The 22,060-nt window shown below is 46.6% G+C and overlaps 10 non-coding genes across 10 annotated transcripts; all 10 read left to right on the top strand.

Annotated features, from left to right (window-relative positions):
* Window positions 1–82, top strand: TRNAS-GCU (transfer RNA serine (anticodon GCU)). The gene has a single exon. It is a non-coding gene; the product is annotated as a tRNA-Ser (tRNA).
* Window positions 83–3,685: 3,603 nt separating this feature from the next.
* Window positions 3,686–3,767, top strand: TRNAS-GCU (transfer RNA serine (anticodon GCU)). Its single transcript has one exon. It is a non-coding gene; the product is annotated as a tRNA-Ser (tRNA).
* Window positions 3,768–5,337: 1,570 nt separating this feature from the next.
* Window positions 5,338–5,419, top strand: TRNAS-GCU (transfer RNA serine (anticodon GCU)). The gene has a single exon. It is a non-coding gene; the product is annotated as a tRNA-Ser (tRNA).
* Window positions 5,420–12,439: 7,020 nt separating this feature from the next.
* On the top strand, window positions 12,440–12,521 carry TRNAS-GCU (transfer RNA serine (anticodon GCU)). Its single transcript has one exon. It is a non-coding gene; the product is annotated as a tRNA-Ser (tRNA).
* A 1,159-nt stretch (window positions 12,522–13,680) lies between these two features.
* On the top strand, window positions 13,681–13,762 carry TRNAS-GCU (transfer RNA serine (anticodon GCU)). The gene has a single exon. It is a non-coding gene; the product is annotated as a tRNA-Ser (tRNA).
* Window positions 13,763–14,898: 1,136 nt separating this feature from the next.
* TRNAS-GCU (transfer RNA serine (anticodon GCU)) lies at window positions 14,899–14,980 on the top strand. Its single transcript has one exon. It is a non-coding gene; the product is annotated as a tRNA-Ser (tRNA).
* Window positions 14,981–17,989: 3,009 nt separating this feature from the next.
* On the top strand, window positions 17,990–18,071 carry TRNAS-GCU (transfer RNA serine (anticodon GCU)). Its single transcript has one exon. It is a non-coding gene; the product is annotated as a tRNA-Ser (tRNA).
* Window positions 18,072–19,234: 1,163 nt separating this feature from the next.
* On the top strand, window positions 19,235–19,316 carry TRNAS-GCU (transfer RNA serine (anticodon GCU)). Its single transcript has one exon. It is a non-coding gene; the product is annotated as a tRNA-Ser (tRNA).
* A 1,156-nt stretch (window positions 19,317–20,472) lies between these two features.
* TRNAS-GCU (transfer RNA serine (anticodon GCU)) lies at window positions 20,473–20,554 on the top strand. Its single transcript has one exon. It is a non-coding gene; the product is annotated as a tRNA-Ser (tRNA).
* Window positions 20,555–21,718: 1,164 nt separating this feature from the next.
* Window positions 21,719–21,800, top strand: TRNAS-GCU (transfer RNA serine (anticodon GCU)). Its single transcript has one exon. It is a non-coding gene; the product is annotated as a tRNA-Ser (tRNA).
* Window positions 21,801–22,060: the final 260 nt, after the last annotated feature.

Raw genomic sequence — 22,060 nt, 5'->3', positions numbered from 1 at the left:
GACGAGGTGGCCGAGTGCTTAAGGCGTTGGACTGCTAATCCAATGTGCTCTGCACGCGTGGGTTCGAATTCCATCCTCGTCGCATACGCATACACGTTTTAATCCTAAGATTTACAAGACTTAAATGTGACCTACTACACCCAGGAGTCTTGCTGAGCAATGGATTATTCGAGAAATCGGGGCAGGGTGTAGAGAAGAGTTCCACTTTAGAATTCATACCTGCAGTACTGCCAACCAAGGTTGAAAGTAGGAAGGAAAATTAGTACCTGGATTTCAGCCTGTTATGTCTGAAATTCTGCATAGCTGTTCGCTATAGAACTAACAAATAAGTAGGTATATTTTGTCATAAAGCGGAGAGGAATAGGGTTACTTCCCTATTCATAATGCCTATACATCTCGCATTACCGAAAAATGAAGATTGATGGCATTTGAATAAATTGTTCGGTTTTTATTTACTTGATCCGTTTAACCTCCACGGTTGGTTTTCTGCCTGGGCGTAGTGAGGGATCCCATCACCACCACCTGAAGAGCAGTGTCCTTGAGCGTAAGAGTCAATTTGTCGGGTGTGTTTCTGGTCATCAACAAACACATCACACAACACGGCTGCTCTCCTCTGCTTCAACGCAACGCATAATTTTTTTCTTCGGCCGGGTGACTGCTCATCTTTACTTATCACCCCGCCGAGACAACAAAGCATATAGGCTGGCACCACGTAGGAGGTCGGCCTTCCCACAATGCTCTACACCTGGCTTGCCCGCAACGTTCCTCTCGTCTTCTCAGACCAAGATGTCCTCACTGCTCTTCGTCCGGCGGGTGCCTATGGTGCCTGCCGGCTAGTCGACGACGGGGCTCAACCACTATCCGATGTACTTCTCTGTTTATCCACTCCAGCTGATGTCTCTACCATCATCAAGAATGGCGCACGCATGTACAACCATCTCTATGCAGTTGAACCTACTCCAGAGGATCTTTTGGCTGAGCTCCCGGACACCAACGACCCTCCGCCTGGAACCATCGATCTGCGACCACACCACCTCCCTACTGCTCACACCCGCTCCCTTTGTCCTTCACTCCTGTTACCTCTATCACAGCTCTAACCACTGCTACCACCACCATTACCACCTCAGTTGACACCTCCTCTTCCCTTCCTATCACTACTAATATTACCACTCATCCTTCCCCTCTCATGACATTTCCTTTCCCCTTACCTCCCTCCACTGACTCCACACACCCCCAGCGCTCATCACTTCAGTCATCTGAAGAGGGATATCCCCATCAACATACTCCTGGCAACTTGGCACAGCCACCATTGGTCCCACCGCCTTCCACCAGCACTACCACCTTTAGCTGTGTCGCCTGCGGTATGGAGCCCAGTCTTCCATCAGCATATATCATCCAGAAACTCCGCCAGACACGGATACCAGTGCGCCGAGCCTTTCGGATCTATAAATCCGCTCGACCCACCTATCTCGTGCGACTTCATCTCCCGACTGCTGAAGATGTTGAACGCCTCATCGCTACCGGGATCCACCTCAATGGCCGTCATCATCGCATAGAACCATGTCGCTCACCTCCACAACCTTCATCTCATCCCTCCACACCTCGAAGTAGCCCCCGGCCGGCCCGACCTCCCCAACCACCTCATCCATCATTTCATCCTTATCTCTTCCCGCCCCACCTCCTTACTTTCCCCCACATCCCTCTTTAATATCCTTCGCCTTCTTCTAACTTCCCTTGTTAGCTTCTCCTCCTTATAATACCCTTGCCCTTCATTTATTTCCCTCTCACCTTGTATAACCCCTCTCCTCTTTGGATCATTGTTCATAGCTCATTTTGACATAATCACAACTGTATTCTAATTTCAATAAATACATATTTAGGCATAGGCACAATTCCCCTCTCATCACCTACATATTCACATCCTCTATCCACCCACTTCTTCCGTCATATCTCCCCAACCTGCCCGCAACTCTTGGCCAGAGAGAGGGCGTTACCCTTTAGGTGGCCCGCCCCACCCCTTCAGGCTGGGGAATGAAAGCATTGAAAGTAAGTAAGTGTGTTTCTTGTGCGCGAGGACCATTATCTCGCCCAAGCAGCCTGACATGTTACGCTGAACGGTGGCCTTTTACGGGAATGGAATATTGGGTCGGATAGACAAGGAAGCGGGTAAGAAGGGGAGGTGTCCCGTTAGATTACATCGCTCTTCGAGATATCAGCCATCGTTGCTGGTGCCGTGGAATACACATAGTAAAAATAAAGAAGCATCCCGGCTTCTCCACGTAGATTATGTGGGAAACAAAGAAAAATCACTTAGAGAATGACGGAGGTATGAATCGAACCGCGACTACACACACGAATCGCGAGGCTAAGTGGACCCCACTCCCGTCGGTGTTCCAATTTTTAAATTAATTGGCAGATCCGGCATTTGAAATCTACCAACAGTGTTCTTTAAATGTTAATATTTTATTATAATATATAAAATAAAATATTTTGAAATAGGAGTAACTCTCCTGAACACAATATTACTAAATCGTACAATTTCCAGGGTGGTTAATGCCGATGTCAAGTAATGTGGAAACATATCTTTCCTTCTTAACGTGTTTACCCTCTTGGGTTGGCTATCCCCTTCGTCTCAGGGAGGGTCCCAACTCTACCGCCTAAAGGGCTGTATCCTGGAGCGTGAGACAGTGGGTCGGTAGATACGACTGGGGAGAATGACCACTACCTCGCCCAGGCGTTCTCATCTGCTATGCTGAACTGTGGTCTCTTGGTGGCATGGGAAGATTGGAAGGGATAGATAAGGAAGAGGGAAGAAGGCGGCCGTGACCTTAATTTAGTATTCATCTCGGTATTTGAATGAGATGCACTAAGAAACAACAGCAAACTACGTCGAGGATGGCTGAGGTGGAAATCGAACTCTCTCAACTCAGTTGACATCCCCAGGCTGAGCGGACCGAGTTCCAGCCCCAGTATCACTTTGAAATTTCGTGGACGAGACATAAGACGAACCCGGACCTCCGGGTTTGGCGATTTCAGATAATCACCCAAAGCACTACACCACAGATAAGGACACAATATGGTATCATCATCATCATCATCTATTTACCCTCCAGGTTCGGCTTTTCCCTCGGACTCAGCGAGGGATCCCACCTCTACCGCCTCAAAGGCAGTGTCCTGGAGCTGCAGACTCTTGGTCGGAGGATACAACTGGGGAGAATGACCAGTACCTCGCCCAGGCGGCCTCACCTGCTATGCTGAACAGGGGCCTTGTGGAGGGATGGGGGAGATTGGAAGGGATAGACAAGGAAGAGGGAAGGAAGCGGCCGTGGCCTTAAGTTAGGTACCATCCCGGCATTCGCCTGGAGGAGAAGTGGGAAACCACGGAAAACCACTTCCAGGATGGCTGAGGTGGGAATCGAACCCACCTCTACTCAGTTGACCTCCCGAGGCTGAGTGGACCCCGTTCCAGCCCTCGTACCACTTTTCAAATTTTCGTGGCAGAGCCGGGAATCGAACCCGGACCTCCGGGGGTGGCAGCTAATCACGCTAACCACTACACCACAGAGGCGGACCAATATGGTATCGTCCAGCATAATTCATTTGCTTTGTACATGTATAACACATTTATTAGTTGGCACTTTAGTAATTTCATACTTAACGCATGCGTGATATCTGTCGCGCAGAAGACGAGGTGGCCGAGTGGTTATGGCGTTGGACTGCTAATCCAATGCGCTCTGCTCGCGTGGGCTCGAATCCCACCCTCGTCGCATTCACATTTTAATCATAAGGTTTACACGATTTTAATGTGACGTACTACACCCAGGAGTCTTGCTGAGCAATGGATTATTCGAGAGATTGGGGCAAGGTGTAGCGAAGAGTTCCACTTTAGACTTCATACCTGCAGTACTGCCAACCAAGGTTGAAAGAGGGAAGGAAAATTAGTACCTTGATTTCAGCCTGTTAGGTCCGAAATTCCGCACAGCTTTTCGCTGTAGAACTAATAAAAAAGCAAGTATATTTTCTCATAAAGTCAATACATCGCACATTATCTACAAATGAAGATAGATGGCAATTGCAAAAATTGTTCTATTTTTTATTTACTTAATCCGTTTAACCTCCACGGTTGGTTTTCTGCCTGGACGTAGTGAGGGATCTCATCACTACCACCTGAGGAGCAGTGTCCTTGCGCGTAGGAGTCAATTTGTCGGGTGTGTTTCTTTTGCGCGAGGACCATTATCTTGCCCAAGCGGCCTGACATGTTACGCTGAACAGTGGCCTTTTACGGGAATGGAATATTGGGTGGGGTACACAAGGAAGCGGATAAGAGGGGAGGTGTCCTGTTACATTACATCGCTCTCCGAAATGACATCCATCGTTTTGGTGCCGTGGAATACACATTGTAAACAAAAAGTACCATCCCGGCTTCTCCACGGAGATAATGTGGGAAACAAGGAAAAACCACTTCGAGAATGACTGAGGCATGAATCGAACCGCGACTACACAAACGAATCGCAAGGCTAAGTGGACCCCACTCCCGTCGGTGTTCCAATTTTTAAATTAATTGGCAGATCCGACATTTGAACTCTACGAACAGTGTTCTTTAAATTTTAATATTTTATTATAATACATAAAGTAAAATGTTTTGAAATAGGAGTAACTATCCTGAACTCAATATTACTAAATCGTACAATTTCCAGGGTGGTTAATGCCGATGTCAAGTAATGTGGAAACATATCTATCCTTCTTAACGTGTTTACCGTCCAGGGTTGGCTCTCCCCTTCGTCTCAGGGAATGTCCCAACTCTACCGCCTAAAGGGCTGTATCCCGGAGCTTGAGACATTGGTGCGGGAGATACGACTGGGGAGAATGACCAGTACCTTCCCCAGGCGTTCTATCTGGTATGCTGAACCGTGGCCTCTTGGTGGGATGGGAAGATTGGAAGGGATAGATAAGGACGAGGGAAGGAGGCGGATGTGGCCTTCATTTAGTCATCATCTCGGTATTTGAATGGGATGCACTGAGAAACAACAGCAAACTACGTCGAGGATGGCTGAGGTGGGAATCGAACTCTCTCAACACAGTTGCATCCCGAGGCTGAACGGACCGAGTTCCAGCCCCAGTACCACTTTGAAATTTCGTGGACGCGACAGAATACGAACTCGGACCTCCGGTTTAGGCGATTTTAGGTAATCACCCAAACCACTACACCACAGATGAGGACAAAATATGGTATCATCCAGTATAATTCATATGCTTTGTACATGTATAATACATTTATTAGTTGGTACTTTAGTAAATCATACTTAACAATGCATGCATGATACTTGCCGTGCGGAAGACGAGGTGGCCGAGTGCTTAAGGTGTTGGACTGCTAATCTAATGTGCTCTGCACGCGTGGCTTCGAATCCTATCCTCGTCGCATACATATTTTAATGCTAAGATTTACAAGACTTACATGTGACGTACTACACCCAGGAGCCTCGGTGAGCAATGGAGCAGTGGCGGCGCGTGGATAAAGCGTCTGGGGGTTCACTGCTGTCGGAAATAACGTGTTGAGATTTATTGTTACTTGATGTTTGCGTAGATGTAAAGTAGTGACATTGCTTGATTAGAAACGCTACTTTTATTTGAAGGGACACGGCTACAACTCGAAGAAGTTACCAAAATAATGAGGATGACGGACAGAGAATATGATGTGCAATTACTTAAAGCTGATCCAATTTCCTCTGATTTTGGAAACGTTGCTTGTGTACAAATAACTTCTTCAAGAACGTGTTAGGCAGACTACTGTTGTTTATGTATTGACGTATTTTGCTGCTTACTTTTATAAAACACGTATGGCTAATGAAAAGCTCCACGGGCTCTCAACTTGGGAGCGTGGGTTGGCGACCACGGGGCCCTTAGCAGGGTCCTGGCATTGCTTCCACTTACTTGCACCAGGATCCTTACTTTCATCTACCCTATCCGTCCTCTCTTGATCAAGTCTTGTTCTTTTCCGATCCCGACAGTATTAGAGCACTCGAGGCCCAGGGAGTGTTTCATTTTCACGCCCTTCACGGCCTTTGTCTTTCTTTGGCCGACACCTTCATTTTCGAAGTGTAGGATCCCTTCCATTTTTGCTTTGTGATTAGTGTTATATAGAGGACTAGCTGATTAACCCGTGCTTCGCTGCGGAATTCTAGGTTAGGTAGTGTACACGTTGTGAGTAAGATTCTATTAAATTGCATAGCTCTTAACGTTACTCCAGAAACGCGACGGGGAAGTCACCATACGTCTTTTCTCATATGAAGACTGGTTTAGGGAATTTTCATGTTAATGGTAGGCCCTGTTGCCTACTATCAGTCACAATCAAGTTGTAGAATTTTCATTATAATAGCAGACACTCACTCTCCACATGCCTTTTTACAACATCAGAAAGAGTGGTTTTCCCAACTGAAATCAATACAGGTCATTATAATGACGTCAGTAGGAATGTTGCGATTAAATGAAAAACCACACATTTTCTCACTTTTAACGAACTGTACTACACTTCCACTCTGTTATTATTCTGTTAAGTTTGCACACGGAGCATTCCAATCAGCGCCTCAGAGGAGGGGTCGAATAGCTGGAATACTGTGATGATTCAGTGTGTTACGTACCAGCAGTATAAGAAAATGTATGAACCAGAGGAATGGCATGCTAATGAACAAAGTTATCCAACTCCCTAGCTACTTACCGCCAATATTCAGACAGGCTGTCATACTCGGTACACAGCAGTAGCCCCATCTATCGAAGATGAGTGGCAGCATAAACGACAAAGAACATCACAACAAACATTGGTCCATGTAATGTTATTGTTGATCGATTTTATGAGCTTTCGATATTGTAGGCCTTCAGGTTTAGTTTCCTTCCAACGCTGAAATACTACTATTATCATAGTCGGTACGGTAAAACTGAATAAAACATAAATGATCGGAAATGGTATTCTCTATAATTTCTTTACGACCAAGAACACACAAAAAATTACATTTTAGGCGCCTTCCCCTGAACTACCAATTCGTCCAGGGTGAATAAAATTATTTATAGCCTAGACTGTAGTTTCTTATTCCCCGACTCTACAGACCGATTTTCATTAAATTCTGTTTACCATTATCTCGTGGCTCGGCGGTGATATGGACTTAGCAACAAAATTACAAATTAACGAATATGTCTGTTATCATATTCGATACGGCAAGAATGTATGAGACATAAATGATCGGAAATTTAATTCTATATAACTTTAGTTATGTAGTAATTATCGATAGGACCGCTAATAGCATACATATTTGAGAATAAAATTTTAGGCCTTCCCCTAAACTACCATTTCACTCAGTGTTAATAAAATTATTTAGGCCTAGATTGTAGTGACTTATTCCCAGCCTTTACATATCGATTTTCATTAAATTCTCTTCAGCCGTTTTCTCATGATGCGTGTACATACATACCTACAGACAGACGGAAATAAGTGCATTTCCTCGTTACTATGGACACGACCGATACAGAAATACAATTCTTATTAAATTCTCATGACCGCCTGTGTGGTGTAGTGGTTAGCGTGATTAGCTGCCACCCCCGGAGGCCCGGGTTCGATTCCCGGCTCTGCCACGAAATTTGAAAAGTGGTACGAGGGCTGGAACGGGGTCCACTCAGCCTCGGGAGGTCAACTGAGTAGAGGTGGGTTCGATTCCCACCTCAGCCATCCTCGAAGTGGTTTTCCGTGGTTTCCCACTTCTCCTCCAGGCGAATGCCGGGATGGTACCTAACTTAAGGCCACGGCCGCTTCCTTCCCTCTTCCTTGCCTATCCCTTCCAATCTTCCCATCCCTCCACAAGGCCCCTGTTCAGCATGGCAGGTGAGGCCGCCTGGGCGAGGTACTGGTCATACTCCCCAGTTGTATCCCCGACCAAGAGTCTGAAGCTCCAGGACACTGCCCTTGAGGCGGTAGAGGTAGGATCCCTCGCTAAGTCCGAGGGAAAAACCGAACCTGGAGGGTAAACAGATGATGATGATGATGATGATTAAATTCTCAGCTATGTACAGACAAAACTCTTATTTTATATACAGATGGTTGCCTAGTTGCCTTAAAACAATAATCGCCATCAACACTTACTAATGAAACGACTCATTAATTACATAAACACAGGGTACGAACGCCTATTGATTCTATACAAAACGTAGTTACCAAAATATTCTGGCTCATTGTGGTTAATTACATCAGAATTGCAAAATCGTCAAATTAGAACCCCTCAAAAACCTACCACACACGGCAAACTTTACCGCGCGGTCTAACAGTGCTTCGCCTAATTTCGGAACTGCTCGATGTAACTCGTGTCTATCGCTGGTCCAGTCGCCAGCGATTCCTGGGCTATGTTTTCCCTGCTCCTCACAACCCCTCGCCGTGTGCACCCTCCTTACGTCTCACTGCCCCGCTATCGCTGTCATGAAATTGAACCTCTTTGCTGGTTCCGAAGAGCAACAGAGTGTTGATGTCAAAAATACCGATACGCGCGTGGATATACAGAGCTTATTAAAGGAATAGGCTGTAATAAACCATTTTGCATAGACTTATTAATTTCTAGGGGGTTCACTGAACCACTGAACATATAGCACGCACCGCCACTGCTACAGATGCTAGCCCAGTAATATTCTCGATGATCGTGGAAAGAGAGTCGTCAATTTCTTTCTCTCCCAAAGTGGGGATGGAAATGGGCAAATCAAGGGACTCTCTAAGCTTGTATCGAAACCGTGCCTCCAGATTGCACATTTCTAATAGTCAATTCATAGATCAACTCCTCCTTGCGCAAATAGTTAAGATGGAGAACATCGCGATGACAGAACAATTTTGAAACAGGACAAATCAAAAATTCCAGCAACTGAGAAAATTGTTAGAGTTCGGATCAAAGCAATGTTTAGCCGTCAAAAGGGGCTAAATTGAGACCCATTCAACCACGCTCTGCTACCACTTGTTACCGTATTTTTGTGGTAGGTAGAGGTGAAAGAAAGTGCGGGGGTGAACGGGTCTCAACCTACGAAATTAAAGTTAATGTAAAATTTAACAAGGTTATATTCTCTTTTCAAAATCAAGAAATAACAAGCAAGGAAGGTACAGAGTAGCAAGGCAACAAAAGAGCAACAACAGTATTTACAGGCTTTGGGCTTCGAGCCCCGAACCTACAATTCTTGAGCAGTTAGCCCAAGCTTACATGTACATAAGGTTTAACAAATGGGCAGAAAACCCCAATCACGCCCAGGAACCCTTGCTCCAAATTACACAGTAAGACCTCCTAGAGGCACGCAGAAACAAATTTCAAAAGAGCGATCAGCTCTCAAAATTTTAAGCCTATCAAAAGGCCACACCTAACTCGACCTTCAAGCTGTCCTCTAAGGACGTAAACACAGGGGTAAAATACCCAACCTACTGAGGCCTATTAAGCGAGAAAAGGATAATTACATTGCCTCTAAAATACCAATGTGAGAGGAGGCGAACTGCACTCCTAATACATTTTGTTTTAAAACCTAATCTGGCTCTAGGCCACAAATGCAAGGGCTAATCCCATACTAAAGAGGTGACTTTAGAAAAAAAAAACAATTTACATTACATTAAGGAAGAATCGGTTGTGAGAAATAAGTTCACCTCAAAACAATATGAGTGGGAGCTCGAGAGGGTTAAGCACTCTCTATCCCAACATGTGACTTTAAAAGAGAATAGAGCTAAGAGCCGTTACATTTTAGGGAAAAGTTACATGGTGGAAAAGCTTCGGACCCGCCCCGAGAGTTAAACTGCTGAGCTAGCAAGAAAAGAAGTTATTATACGGCCATTGCCTGGTTGTTGAACTGCTGTCCGAAGAAAGAGGCGCTTCCCGAACCCTGCTATGTACTTTACACACTGAAAGATGGTAGAGAAGTGGCGCAGAGACCCTAAAATCAGCAGTTTATATACTCTCGCGGAAAGTTCGAGGCGTTTCAGTAAAGAAAACACCCGCCCACAATCATTTATTGGTTAGGGTTAAGCAGCATATCCAATTTGAAAAAGAAACACCTTATTGGTCGAAAATTAATTAAAGAAATTCGGGATTGGCTAAATTCAAAACAAGGGGAAAGAAAGGGGAATACAGCCAACTTAAACAATACCAGAAAGAAATTTAACAAGAAACAAACTTTTGAAATAAAAATTTCTCCAAAAACAGTTCTTTCACCTTGCACTAGGGTGAACTATTGTAGTTCTTCAGTAGTGTCCTATAGAAGAGAAAGTTCACACTTCTTACTACAAGCAAAACAAAAATACGTCGAAAACGACCCAGTTCAGAAACTTCAAAATTTCCAAGTAGTGACATCTTCTGGGTAACTTGAAAATTAATCCATTAGGTAAAGTTTTGACATCCTCCAGCAGAGGACTTCCAACTGGCGCAAAGTTTGAATTAGCGGCGTGGAGGTGTACCGCCCGGTACAAAAAGTATTACATATAACTAATTCAGAACAATGTTTACTTCATATGAGTATGGTTACTTTCTTTTTTCTTAATCCGTTTACGCTCCAGGATTGGTTTTTCCTTCGAACTGAGCGAGGGACCCCACCTCTACCGCCTCAAGAGCAGTGTCGTGGAGCCTGAGACTTTGAGTAGGGAGAGAATACAACTGATGATAAGGACCTATACCTCGCCCACGCGATCTTCTGTGGGTGGGGGTGGTAGAATAATACCGGTACCCACGCAATCCCCTACCTGTCGTAAGAGGTGACTAAAATGGGCCTCAGGAGCTCTCAGTTCGGGAGCATGGGTCCTTATTGAGTCCTAACGTTGTTTCCACTTACTTGTGCCAGGCTTCTTACTTTTATCCATCATATCCGACCTCCCTTGGCTTAACTCTTGTTCCTTTCCGACCCTGACGGTATTAGAGCACTCGATGCCTAGGCCGGGGTTGCAGCTAATCACACTAACCACTACATCACAGGGCCGGACTGCATATTATCTACCTGGTGTAATCCAATTTATTTTAGTTATTCGTATGTTTTACATTATTTTGAGGGGCAAGTGGGCTCGTATCGCATTCGTTACGTCCCTCAGTGCGCTCTAAGCGTGTTGAGACGAATTGAGCTTACTTCGTACTTCGGCTCTAATCTGAACTAGCGTCTTCTCTTCGTGCTCTTCATATGCGTTTGAGCCTCACTGCTAGCGAGACGAGGTGGCCGAGTGGTGAAGGCGTTGGACTGCTAATCCATGTGCACTGCACGCGTGAGTTCGAATCCCAACCTCGACGGATAATCGATTTAAACTTAAGAAATGCAGGAGGAAAAATGAAATGGCTTTTAGTGCCGGGAGTGTCCGAGGATATGTACGGTTCGCCAGGTGCAGGTCTTTTGAGTTGACTCCCGTAGACGACCTGCGCGCCGTGATAAGTACGAAATGATGATGAAGAAGACACATGTACCCAGTCCCCGATTCAGCGAAATTAACCAGTGATGGTTAATATTTCGGACACTGCCGGGAATCTAACCCGGGTCCTCTGTGACTAAAGGCCAGAACGCTAACCATTTAGCCATGGAGCCGTACTGCATGAGGAAAATCTGGGCTTTACTGCACGCAGGAGTCTTCAAGAGCGCTACCTTTCCTAGGTATTGTGGACAACGTAGAGAGCAGAGTGTCGGTTCACTTCATTCTCGCAGTACTGCCAACCAATGTGGGTGAAACAAATGGGTAAAAGTATTACATGTAACTAATTCAGAACAATGTCTACTTCATAGGAGTATGGTTACTTTTCTTTTTTCTTAATCCGTTTACGCTCCAGGTTTGGTTTTTCCTTCGAACTGAGCGAGGGACCCAAACTCTACCGCCTCAAGAGCAGTGTCGTGGAGCCTGAGACTTTGAGTAGGGAGAGAATACAACTGAAGATAAGGACCTATACCTCGCCCACGCGATCTTCTGTGTGTGGGGGTGGTAGAATATTACCGGTACCCACGCAATCCCCTACCTGTCGTAAGAGGTGACTAAAATGGGACTCAGGAGCTCTCAGTTCGGGAGCATGGGGCCTTATCGAGTCCTAACGTTGCTTCCACTTACTTGTGCCAGGCTCCTTACTTTCATCTATCATATCCGACCTCCCTTGGGTTAACTCTTGTTCTTTTCCGACCCTAACGGTATTAGAGCTCTCGATGCCTAGGCCGGTGTGTGCAGCTAATCACACTAACCACTACATCACAGGGGCGCACTGCATATTATCTGCCTGGTGTAATCCAATTTATTTTAGTTATTCGTATGTTTTACATTAGTTTGAGGGGCAAATGGGCCCGTATCGCATTCGTTACGTCCCTCATTGCGCTCTAAGCGTGTTGAGACGAATTGAGCTTATTTCGTACTTCGGCTCTAATCTGAACTAGCATCTTCTTTTCGTGCTCTTCATATGTGCTTGAGCCTAACCGCACGCGCGACGAGGTGGCCGAGTGCTTAAGGCGTTTGACTGCTAATCCAATGTGCTCTGCACGCGTGGCTTCGAATCCCATCCTCGTCGGATAATCGTTTTAACCTTAAGAATTGGAAGAGGAAAAATGAAATGGCTTTTAGTGCCGGGAGTGTCCGAGGATATGCACAGTTCGCCAGGTGCAGGTCCTTCGATTTGACTCCCGTAGACGACCTGCGCGCCGCGATAAGGATGAAATGATGATGAAGACGACACATGTACCAGTCCCCGTGCCAGCGAAATTAACCAGTGATGGTTAATATTTCTGACCCTGCCGGTAATCTAACCCGGGACCTCTGTGACTAAAGGCCAGAACGCTAACCATTTAGCCATGGAGCCGGACTGCATGAGGAAAATCTGGCCTTTACTGCACGCAGGAGTTTTCCAGAGCACTGCCTTTCCTAGGTATTGTGGACATCGTAGAACAGAGTGTCGGTTCACTTCATTTCCGCAGTACTGCCAACCAAAGTGGGTGAAACAAATGGGTAAAAGTATTATATAACTAATTCAGAACAATGTCTACTTCATAGGAGTATGGTTACTTTACTTTTTTCTTAATCCGTTTACGCTCCAGGGTTGGTTTTCCTTCGAACTGAGCGAGGGACCCCACCTCTACCGCCTCAAGAGCAGTGTCGTGGAGCCTGAGACTTTGAGTAGGGAGAGAGTACAACTGAAGATAAGGACCTATACCTCGCCCACGAGATCTTCTGTGGGTGGGGGTGGTAGAATAACACCGTTACCCACGCAATCCCCTACCTGTCTTAAGAGGTGACTAAAATGGGCGTCAGGAGCTCTCAGTTCGGGAGCATGTGTCCTTATTGAGTCCTAACGTTACCTCCACTTACTTGTGCCAGGCTCCTTACATTCATCTGTCATATCCGACCTCCCTTGGGTTAACACTTGTTCTTTTCCGAGCCTGACGGTATTAGAGCACTCGATGCCTAGGCCGGGGGTGGCGGCTAATCACACTAACCGCTACATCACAGGGGCGGACTGCATATTATATACCTGCTATAATCCAATTTATTTTAGTTATTCGTATGTTTTACATTATTTTGGGGGCAAGTGGGCCCGTATCGCATTCGTTACGTCCCTCAGTGCGCTCTACGCGTGTTGAGACGAATTGAGCTTACTTCGTACTTCGGCTCTAATCTGAACTAGCATTTTCTCTTCGTTCTCTTCATATGTGCTTGAGGCTAACCAAAAGCGGGGCGAGGTGGCCGAGTGGTTAAGGCGTTGCACTGCTAATCCAATGTGCTCTGCACCCGTGGGTTCGAATCCCATCCTCGTCGGATACTTCTTTCAACCTTAAGAATTGCAAGAGGAGAAAAAAATTGGCTTTTAGTGCCGGGAGAGTCCGAGGATATGTACGGTTCGCCCCATAGACGACCTGCGCGCCGTGATAAAGATGAAATGATGATGAAAACGAAACATGTACCCAGTCCCCGTGCCAGCGAAATTAACCAGTGATGGTTAATATTTCCGACCCTGCCGGGAATCTAACCCGGGTCCTCTGTGACTAAAGGCCAGAACGGTAACCATTTAACCATGGAGCCGGACTGCATGAGGAAAATTGGCCTTTACTGCACGCGAGAGTCTTCCAGAGCGCTACCTTTCCTAGGTATTGTGGACAGCGTAGAGAGCAGAGTGTCGGTTCACTTCACTTCCGTAGTACTGCCAACCAAAGTGGGTGAAACAAATGGGTAAAAGTATTATATAACTAATTCAGAACAATGTCTACTTCATAGGAGTATGGTTACTTTTCTTTTTTCTTAATCCGTTTACGCTCCAGGGTTGGTTTTCCTTCGAACTGAGCGAGGGACTCAAACTCTACCGCCTCAAGAGCAGCGTCGTGGAGCCTGAGACTGTGAGTAGGGAGAGAATACAACTGAAGATAAGGACCTATACCTCGCCCACGAGTTCTTCTGCGGGTGGGGGTGGTAGAATAATACCGGTACCCACGCAATCCCCTACCTGTCTGAAGAGGTGACTAAAATGGGCCTCAGGAGCTCTCAGTTCGGGAGCATGGGTCCTTATTGAGTCCTAACGTTGCTTCCACTTACTTGTGCCAGGCTCCTTACTTTCATCTATCATATCCGACCTACCTTGGGTTAACTCTTGTTCTTTTTCGACCCTGACGGTATTAGTGCACTCGATGCCTAGGCCAGGGGTGGCAGCTCATCACACTACCACTACATCACAGGGGCGGACTGCATATTACCTCCCTGTTGTAATCCAATTTATTTTAGTTATTCGTATGTTTTACATTATTTTGAGGGGCAAGTGGGCCCGTATCGCATTCGTTACGTCCCTCAGTGCGCCCAAAGCGTGTTGAGACGAATTGAGCTTACTTCGTACTACGGCTCTCCTCTGAACTAACATCTTCGCTTCGTTCTCTTACTGTGCGATTGAGCCTCAGAGCTAGGGAGACGATGTGGTCGAGTGGTTAAGGCGTTGGACTGCTAATCCAATGTGCTCTGCACGCGTGGGTTCGGATCCCATCCTCGTCGGATGCTCGTTTTAACCTTAAGAATTGCAAGAGGGAAAAAAAAAATGGCTTTTAGTGCCGGGAGAGTCCGAGGATATGTACGGTTCACCAGGTGGAGGTCTTTTGATTTGACTCCCGTAGACGACCTGCGCGCCGTGATAAAGATGAAATGATGATGAAAACGAAACATGTACCCAGTACCCGTGCCAGCGAAATTAACCAGTGATGGTTAATATTTCCGACCCTGCCGGGAATCTAACCTGGGTCCTCTGTGACTAAAGGCCAGAACGCTAACCATTTAGCCATGGAGCCGGACTGCATGAGGAAAATCTGGCCTTTACTGCACGCGAGAGTCTTCCAGAGCGCTACCTTTCCTAGGTATTGTGGACAGCGTAGAGAGCAGAGTGTCGGTTCACTTCATTTCCGCAGTACTGCCAACCAAAGTGGGTGAAACAAATGGGTGAAAGTATTACATGTAACTAATTCAGAACAATGTCTACTTCATACGAGTATGGTTACTTTCCTTTTTTCTTAATCAGTTTACGCTCCAGGGTTGGTTTTTCCTTCGAAATGAGCGAGGTACCCCACCTCTACCGCCTCAAGTGCAGTGTCGTGGAGCCTGAGACTTTGAGTAGGGAGAGAGTACAACAGAAGATAAGGACCTATACCTCGCCCGCGCGATCTTCTGTGGGTGGGGTGGTAGAATAATACCGGTACCCACGCAATCCCCTACCAGTCGTAGGAGGTGACTAAAATGGGCCTCAGGAGCTCTCAGTTCGGGAGCATGTGTCCTTATTGTGTCCTAACGTTGCTTCCACTTACTTGTGCCAGGCTCCTTACATTCATCTGTCATATCCGACCTCCCTTGGGTTCAGTGGCGTATCCTGGAATCTCCACTGAGGCATGCAACTAGTAACCATGCAGTTAACACAATGTATTAAGTAAATTTCAATTCTACTCACCCTAATTACATGTAGGTGAACTCGAGCCAAACAGTTTTACTGTAAGTTTCTGGATTGAACGTGCGTACACAATTCTTGTTTTCTGTTTTTAAATTTACGAGGGTCCGCCTCTGTGGTGTAGTGGTTAGTGTAATTAGCTGCCACCCCCGGAGGCCCGGGTTCGATTCCCGGCTCTGCCACGAAATTTGAAAACTGGTACGAGGGCTGGAACGGAGACCACTTAGCCTCGGGAGGTCAACTGAGTAGAGGTGGGTTCGATTCCCACCTCAGACATCCTCGAAGTGGTTTTCCGTGGTTTCCCACTTCTCCTCCAGGCAAATGTCGGGATGGTACCTAACTTCAGGCCACGGCCGCTTCCTTCCCTCTTCCTTGTCTATCCCTTCCAATCTTCCCATCCCCCGCAAGGCCCCTGTTCAGCATAGCAGGTGAGGCGTGGTACTGGTCATCCTCCCCAGTTGTATCCCCCGACCCAGAGTCTGAAGCTCCAGTACACTGCCCTTGAGGAGGTAGAGGAGGGATCCCTCACTGAGTCCGAGGGAAAAGCCAACCCTGAAGGGTAAGCAGATTAAGAAGAAGAAGAGGAAGAAATTTACGAGGGAAGGTTGAGGTCTCCCGGCTTTTCAAACTGATTTACAATTATATCCGTTTTAGACTCATCCATCGTTAATACCACATCTGCGCAAGATATAATAAAACACCGAAAACACAATGAATTAACTCACTAGTTAGCCACAACTCAAGCACTGGAGGTAAGTCACCCCAGTGGCATTGGTCAGTTTCGTCACGTTGGGTTCTCGCTGGGGGGTAATCTGTGGGTCCCGTCCGCTGTAAAGATGCCGACTTTCTTCAAGTTGCTAACAGATGGCAGAAGGTAGCACGGATATAGGGTGACAAATTCTGACCAAGTTTCAATTGTAGGGACATCGTTCGGAGGGTTTCAGAACTACGTCTGCCACCGAATGCAATTTTAAGATTGAATGCCTTTCTTCCTGAACTCGTCAATTCGCTGTCTCTTTCTTCCTAGAGTGGTGTAGACGGCGAGACTACACCAGCACCACACGTATTCAAGCAACGGAACCAGTACAATTGCGCGGACCTTTTGAACTTCTGAGAGATGAAGTCGTTAATATTCGACTTGAAACAACCTAAAATCGTACACCAGACAGTTCTTTGTGTTATCATAACGCATGCAATGAATGTCTTCCATTCAAGGAGAATACGCCCCTGCTTGGGTTAACTCTTATTCTTTTCCGACCCTGACGGTATTAGAGCTCTCGATGCTTAGGCCGGTGTGTGCAGCTAATCACACTAACCACTACATCACAGGGGCGGACTGCATATTATCTACCTGCTGTAATCCAATTTATTTTAGTTATTCGTATGTTTTACATTATTTTGAGGGGCAAGTGGGCCCGTATCGCATTTGTTACGTCCCTCAGTGCGCTCTAAGCGTGTTGAGACGAATTGAGCTTACTTCGTACTTCCGCTCTCCTCTGAACTAGCATCTTCTTTTCGTTCTCTTACAGTGTGCTTGAGCCTAACACCAAGCGAGACGAGGTGGCCGAGTGGTGACGGCGTTGGACTGCTAATCCATGTGCACTGCACGCGTGAGTTCGAATCCTATCCTCGACGGATACTCGTTTAACCTTAAGAATTACAGGAGGAAAAATGAAATGGCGTTTAGTGCCGGGAGTGTCCGAGGATATGTACGGTTCGCCAGGTGCAGGTCTTTTGACTTGACTCCCGTAGACGTAACTCTTGTTCTTTTCCGACCCTGACGGTATTAGAGCACTCGATGCCTAGGCCGGGGGTGGCAGCTAATCACACTAACCACTACACCACAGGTGCGGACTGCATATTATCTACCTGCTGTAATCCAATTTATTTTAGTTATTCGTATGTTTTACATTATTTTGAGGGGCAAGTGGGCCCGTATCGCATTCGTTACGTCCCTCAGTGCGCTCTAAGCGTGTTGAGACGAATTGAGCTTACTTCGTACTTCGGCTCTAATCTGAACTAGCATTTTCTCTTCGTTCTCTTCATATGTGCTTGAGGCAAACCACTCGCTGGACGAGGTGGCCGAGTGGTTAAGGCGTTGGCCTGCTAATCCAATGTGCTCTGCACGCGTGGCTTCGAATCCCATCCTCGTCGGATGCTCTTTTTAACCTTAAGAATTGCAAGAGGAAAAAAAATGGCTTTAATGCCGGGAGAGTGCGAGGATATGTACGGTTCACCAGGTGGAAGTCTTTTGATTTGACTCCCGTAGACGACCTGCGCGCCGTGATAAAGATGAAATAATGATGAAAACGAAACATGTACCCAGTCCCCGTGCCAGCGAAATTAACCAGTGATGGTCAATATTTCCGACCCTGCCGGGAATCTAACCTGGGTCCTCTGTGACTGAAGGCCAGAACGCTAACCATTTAGCCATGGAGCCGGACTGCATGAGGAAAATCTGGCCTTTACTGCACGCAAGAGTCTTCCAGAGCGCTACCATTCCTAGGTATTGTGGACAGCGTAGAGAGCAGAGTGTCGGTTCACTTCATTTCCGCAGTACTGCCAACCAAAGTGGGTGAAACAAATGGGTGAAAGTATTACATGTGACTAATTCAGAAAAATGTCTACTTCATACGAGTATGGTTACTTTCCTTTTTTCTTAATCAGTTTACGCTCCAGGGTTGGTTTTTCCTTCGAAATGAGCGAGGTACCCCACCTCTACCGCCTCAAGAGCAGTGTCGTGGAGCCTGAGACTTCGAGTAGGGAGAGAGTACAACTGAAGATAAGGACCTATACCTCAACCGCGCGATCTTCTGTGGGTGGGGGTGGTAGAATAATACCGGTACCCACGCAATTCCCTACCAGTCGTAGGAGGTGACTAAAATGGGCGTCAGGAGCTCTCAGTTCGGGAGCATGTGTCCTTATTGAGTCCTAACGTTGCTTCCACTTACTTGTGCCAGGCTCCTTACATTCATCTGTCATATCCGACTTCCCTTGGGTTAACACTTGTTCTTTTCCGAGCCGGACGGTATTAGAGCACTCGATGCCTAGGCCGGGGGTGGCAGTTAATCACACTAACCACTACATCACAGGGGCGGACTGCATATTATCTACCTGCTGTAATCCAATTTATTTCAGTTATTCGTATGTTTTACATTATTTTGAGGGGCAAGTGGGCCCGTATCGCATTCGTTACATCCCTCAGTGCGCTCTAAGCGTGTTGAGACGAATTGAGCTTACTTCGTACTTCGGCTCTAATCTGAACTAGCATTTTCTCTTCGTTCTCTTCATATGTGCTTGAGGCTAACCACTCGCGGGACGAGGTGGCCGAGTGGTTAAGGCGTTGGACTGCTAATCCAATGTATTCTGCACGCGTGGGTTCGAATCCCATCCTCGTCGGATACTTCTTTTAACCTTAAGAATTGCAAGAGGAGAAAAAATGGTTTTTAGTGCCGGGAGAGTCCGAGGATATGTACGGTTCGCCAGGTGCAGGTCTTTTGATTTGACTCCCATAGACGACCTGCGCGCCGTGATAAAGATGAAATGATGATGAAAACGAAACATGTACCCAGTCCCCGTGCCAGCGGAATTAACCAGTGATGGTTAATATTTCCGACCCTGCTGGGAATCTAACCCGGGTCCTCTGTGACTAAATGCCAGAACGTTAACCATTTAGCCATGGAGCCGGACTGCATGAGGAAAATCTGGCCTTTACTGCACGCAAGAGTCTTCCAGAGAGTCTTTCCTAGGTATTGTGGACACCGTAGAGAGCAGAGTGTCGGTTCACTTCATTTCCGCAGTACTGCCAAAGTGGGTGAAACAAATGTTTAAAAGTATTACATGTAACTAATTCAGAACAATGTCTACTTCATACGAGTATGGTTACTTTTCTTTCTTCTTAATCAGTTTACGCTCCAGGGTTGGTTTTTCTTCGAACTGAGCGAGCGAACCCACCTCTACCGCCTCAAGAGCAGTGTCGTGGAGCCTGAGACTTTGAGTAGGGAGAGAATACAACTGATGATAAGGAGCTATACCTCGCCCACGAGATCTTCCGCGGGTGGGGGTGGTAGAATAATACCGGTACCCACGCAATCCCCTACCTGTCTTAAGAGGTGACTAAAATGGGCCTCAGGAGCTCTCAGTTCGGGAGCATGGGTCCTTATTGAGTCCTAACGTTGCTTGCACTTACTTGTGCCAGGCTCCTTACTTTCATCTATCATATCCGACCTCCCTTGGGTTAACTCTTGTTCTTTTCCGACCCTGACGGTATTAGAGCTCTCGATGCCTAGGCCGGTGTGTGCAGCTAATCACACTAACCACTACACCACGGGGGCGGACTGCATATTATCTACCTGCTGTACTCCAGTTTATTTTAGTTATTCGTATGTTTTACATTATTTTGAGGGGCAAGTGAGCCCGTATCGCATTCGTTACGTCCCTCAGTGCGATCTAAGCGTGTTGAGACGAATTGAGTTTACTTCGTACTTCCGCTCTCCTCTGAACTAGCATCTTCTTTTCGTTCTCTTACAGTGTGCTTGAGCCTAACACCAAGCGAGACGAGGTGGGCGAGTGGTTAAGGCGTTGGACTGCTAATCCAATGTGCTCTGCACGCGTGGGTTCGAATCCCATCCTCGTCGGATGCTCGTTTTAACCTTAATAATTGCAAGAGGAAAAAAAATGGCTTTTAGTGCCGGGAGAGTCCGAGGATATGTACGGTTCGCCAGGTGCAGGTCTTTTGATTTGACTCCCATAGACGACCTGCGCGCCGTGATAAAGATGAAATGATGATGAAAACGAAACATGTACCCAGTCCCCGTGCCAGCGAAATTAACCAGTGATGGTTAGTATTTCCGACCCTGCCGGGAATCTAACCCGGGTCCTCGGTTACTAAAGGCCAGAACGCTAACCATTTAGCCATGGAGCCGGACTGCATGAGGAAAATCTGGCCTTTACTGAACGCATGAGTCTTCCAGAGCGCTACCTTCCCTAGGTATTGTGGACAGCGTAGAGAGCAGAGTGTCGGTTCACTTCATTTCCGCAGTACTGCCAACCAAAGTGGGTGAAACAAATGGGTAAGTGTATTACATATAACTAATTCAGAACAATGTCTACTTCATAGGAGTATGGTTACTTTTCTTTTTTCTTAATCCGTTTACGCTCCAGGGTTGGTTTTTCCTTCGAACTGAGCGAGGGACCCAAACTCTACCGCCTAAAGAGCAGTGTCGTGGAGCCTGAGACTTTGAGTAGGGAGAGAGTACAACTGAAGATAAGGACCTATACCTCAACCGCGCGATCTTCTGTGGGTGGGGGTGGTAGAATAATACCAGTACCCACGCAATCCACTACCAGTCGTAGGAGGTGACTAAAATGGGCCTCAGGAGCTCTCAGTTCGTGAGCATGGGACCTTATTGTGTCCTAACGTTGCTTCCACTTACTTGTGCCAGGCTCCTTACTTTCATCTATCATATCCGACCTCCCTTGGGTTAACTCTTGTTCTTTTCCGACCCTGACGGCATTAGAGCACTCGATGCCTAGGCCGGGGGTGGCAGCTAATCACACTAACCACTACACCACAGGGGCGGACTGCATATTATCTACCTGCTGTAATCCAATTTATTTTAGTTATTCGTATGTTTTACATTATTTTGTGGGGCAAATGGGCCCGTATCGCATTTGTTACGTCCTTCAGTGCGCTCTAAGCGTGTTGAGACGAATTGAGCTTACTTCATACTTCCGCTCTCCTCTGAACTAGCATCTTCTTTTTGTTCTCTTACAGTGTGCTTGAGCCTAAAAGCACGCGAGACGAGGTGGCCGAGTGGTTAAGGCGTTGGACTGCTAATCCAATGTGCTCTGCACGCGTGGATTCGAATCCCACCCTCGTCGGATGCTCGTTTTAACCTTAAGAATTGCAAGAGGAAAAAAAATGGCATTTAGTGCCGGGAGATTCCGAGGATATGTACGGTTCGCCAGGTGCAGGTCTTTTGATTTGACTCCCGTAGAAGACCTGCGCGCCGTGATAAAGATGAGGTGATGATGAAAACGAAACATGTACCCAGTCCCCGTGCTAGCGAAATTAACCAGTGATGGTTAATATTTCCGACCCTGCCGGGAATCTAATCTGGGTCCTCTGTTACTAAAGGCCA

Source organism: Anabrus simplex, chromosome 1 (assembly GCF_040414725.1).
Source record: "Anabrus simplex isolate iqAnaSimp1 chromosome 1, ASM4041472v1, whole genome shotgun sequence".
Classification (NCBI taxonomy): Eukaryota; Metazoa; Arthropoda; class Insecta; order Orthoptera; family Tettigoniidae; genus Anabrus; species Anabrus simplex.
Note: the sequence above shows the minus strand (reverse complement) of the source record. Positions and strands in the feature narration are given on the sequence as shown.